This window comes from Gavialis gangeticus, unplaced genomic scaffold (genome assembly GCF_001723915.1).
Source record: "Gavialis gangeticus isolate Ggan-Ray unplaced genomic scaffold, GavGan_comp1, whole genome shotgun sequence".
In the NCBI taxonomy this organism is placed as follows: domain Eukaryota; kingdom Metazoa; phylum Chordata; order Crocodylia; family Gavialidae; genus Gavialis; species Gavialis gangeticus.
This window is the reverse complement of record NW_017728993.1, coordinates 59,307,701-59,311,436: the sequence shown is the minus strand read 5'-3', so window position 1 is coordinate 59,311,436 and position 3,736 is coordinate 59,307,701.

Genomic DNA, 3,736 nt, shown 5'->3' with positions numbered 1-3,736 from the left:
GCGCGCGCGCGCGCGCGCGCGCGTATGTGTGTATGGGGGGGGAGATGCTCATGTTTAAATATTGCACTTTAAAAGCTGGAAACAGTAGGCTGAAGAAGAATTCAATTAAGCGGAAATGAGCTGTGTTTTATTGCCGGCTGTCAAAGGCCTCTGGGCATGCTGAAAGCTAAATAAAAAGCACATCGCTAGCGCTTGCCCCTCTCAGATTTGTCGGTCGGTTATTGCAGGAGTTGCTGCAGCTGCACTGACACAGCAACTGGCGCAAAAACAGAGCTCAGCAATGCCACATTCAGGCTGCTTGGCAGCACAAAGCACATCAGTGACACTTCTCGCTCATGCTGGTGAATGAGATGGCTTCCCGCAGTAAGGCTCGGACTGTGAATGTTAGCTCTCGGAGCTCATCAGGCATTCCACTGGATTAGCTATGCTGTGCAGACCCGCAAGCACAGACCCCTGCCCTGCAGCAGAAGGGAGCGCAAGAACGTGCAGAGCTTCTTCTGCAACACAGGGGCTGCTTGTATTTTGTTTTCTGAATGCAGTTTCCACTGCAGACCAGGTCACCAAGCTCTCGTCCATGGCTCAGTGATCTGCCAATCCCCTCCTGACCACCCCTTGCAGTGTAAATTTTGTACAGTTCTGAAGTGAAGTCTTGTTTCCTGAGAAAAAGAAAATTAATAATAAAAACTTATTTATTGCCATGTGTCTTTGGAAAACAGAACAGAACCTGGTGCGTTTCTTTGTATTATGCCTTCTGTGCGTTGGCATGAGATGTGTATGGTCAAAACAAAATCTATGTAAAATAAAACATGGAAAGTTCTTTAGCAGCCAGCGTGTCCTGCCTTCTCTTCTTTTGTACTGGAAACAGATGAGAGCCACAAGAACACTTGCCCTTCCACAGTACATTTCATCCAAGGATTAAGACCTCTGATGTTGGTGACTATAAGAGCTGGGACACGAGACTAGATGGACCACTTACTAATAAAATATAGGATAATACTTGTCAATGCCTACATTCCTAAACCTTACAATCTGAAGTAGCACATGAAACACGTGAGTATGAGTTGCCCCATATTGCAGGTGGGGAAACTGAAGCCTAGAGAAATGAAATCCAAGATTTTCAGAAGTGAAGGAAGTTTGGCGTGCAACTCCCATTGAGTTCTAGCCAGAAGTGGGTGTCCAAACCCATTATAATGCTTTGCAAAGCTCAACCTCTGGCTCAGATCCTCAAAGATACTTAGGTAGCTGACTCCCCTTGTTCAGGCAGAAATTAGATAGGCAGCTGCCTAAATATGAGTCCAAGCCTTCCCTCTCCCAAGATCCCAACATCCCACCCCCTGCTACACTTATCTAAAAGCACTTTTCCCACAAATGAGGTTTTACTGAACTCTCTCTACTCTGCTTAAGAGCCACCTGGAGTAACAGGTATAGCCAGCATGGAGGATGCTGGTGGAAGGGCGGGCTTGAAAAAGTGGAAGAGAAGAGTTTAAAGAAAGATGGTGCTTGGTGGCTCAGGACTGGGCTGAGATGACAGAAAATGGCAAGGATATGAGAGCAGCAAAGTGAAAGCACTGGAAGGCCCCTTTCTGCATCTCTCTTGCTGCGAGGGCCAGCTTAAAGGGTTAAATAAATGGACACTCTTAATCTAATGTATTTGTACAATGCCCAGCACAAAGGGCCCTGAGCCCATATTAGGGCCTGCTGTATTCCTGCTATAATCCTTAGTATCAGGTTCCAATGCACAGCCCTCTTAAGTTCCAGTCTGGGAGAAGCTCACTGGAGTCCAAATACCTATTGCAGAAACTGCTTTGTGCAAGCTCCCCTTATGCCACATGAAATCCTCAAAGCTATACACATCCCTGCTGGCATTGCTGAAGGAGGTGATGCAGAGAAAGGGAAGAAGAGAGATAGCAAACATGGGTTTCTACCAAATGGGAGACCTGTTGGTAGAAACAAACAGTTAAACTGAGTCTTTCCTCATCAGGCATGTCTGAAAGGATTACAAGCTGGGATCTCTCAGCATGAGTGGGATAACAGGAGTGAAAACAGAACTGGAGAACGGAGAGAAATGACATTTCACAAGCTACTATATAGCATCCTTGGACATGACAAGATCCTCCACCATAACAACAACTTACATCTTAGCAGCACCCACTAGGGCTGGGTTTTCGTAACTGCCCTGCTCTAACCTGGCCCTATATTTTTGAATTTGTCTTAACTCTCACTTACCAACACCCTTTTCCTGCACTGAACACCCAGGCCTGCTCAATCTCATCTTAGCCGGGCCTTGTATATCAGGTAAGCAGCGATGTTTCTAGTAAGCAGAGTGGGGGATGCTGCAGAAGAGTATGGCTCCTTAGTCCTTGGCTCACTGAGTGACATTGCCCATGCTGGGGAACTGGAATGTTGGAGGTCCTAGCACATTCACATCAGGGCAGAGTTTCCACAAGTTAAGCAATCCAGGAGCACTGGAAATGGAGGGGAGTCTTTACTGCTGTGCTGTATGTTGCTTTTTGAATAGTCAAGTTGCTTTCCCTTCATCCTGGGCCAGACTGAGTTCTCGGCTACACTGCTGCAATCATATTGAATGCAGTCAAATTGGCATGGATGCAGAACTGGGCTTCTACTATGTGCAACTGGAAAGGAGCTTTGGAAGCCAGAATCCCCTTTGCTTACAGAGCCCCTCAGCACATGGCTGCTTTTGCAAATGTCACAGAAGAAGGGGTCCAGGCATAAATGTGCTTGAAGAAACAGAAAAGATCCATTAAAAATGAGCACCTCTTTCCCTCTCCTGCCCCCACTCGCTCTTTTAGCACATATGTACAGGCATGCAGCTCAGATCCTCAAGGTTGGCTAGCGTGCTAACAAATTGATGCAGCCTCTCACCTTCAGCCATAGAGCAGAGCTGCATGCATACTAAACTATAGATGACATCCTGTAGCATCAAAGAGATGACCCAGGAAGCGAATGCCTTGTACATTCCAGATAACTACTCATGGTAGCATTTAAAGCTCACACTTGCTGGAGGATTTAGAGATGGAGATAGTACTTACGGAGTTAGGCCCTTTGTACACTACGGTGTGTTGGCTTTATATATTTTAATCATTTTAACATTTAATGCTTCTCAATTAAAGTGATTTCCTGGAGTGGATGCCAAGCTTAGTTTGAATGCGCATTAACCACTTTCTGTATCGGTAGTTAAAGGCACTGAGGGATTTAAACAGCAATCCACAGGGCTGCTGGGGAAAGGTTTGGCTGAATAAAGCAGATTATAAACAATAATATATGTCTTTCTCATTTTTTTTTCTTCTCTTTTTGGAAGGGCTCCAAGCTCACAAACAGACCTAAAGTGCTATAAACATATCCAGGCCTAAGCTGAATGTACTTCATGAAAGCTGTGGGCACTGCTGCCACTTTTCATCTATGCGTGTGTGTATTTTAAGAGAGTATTTTATTACACAAAATGTCCATCAAACTCAACTTCCCTTTGCCATATTAAAACGCAAGCAGGGATAACCTTCAATGTGAAGAGAAAAATAAATTCTGGGTGAGGACAAGGTGGCTGTTGCCTGGAAAGATAATGCATGAAGGTGACCTCCCTATTATTTTTTAACCTTTCTCACCCCTTGTTGGCACAAACTGAAAACTGCTTACTGGTACTGAATCCGCTTGAACATCTTCATTTCTGACCACGAGATTCAATCAGAAATAAGCAGTCACATAACAAAAATTACCTTTG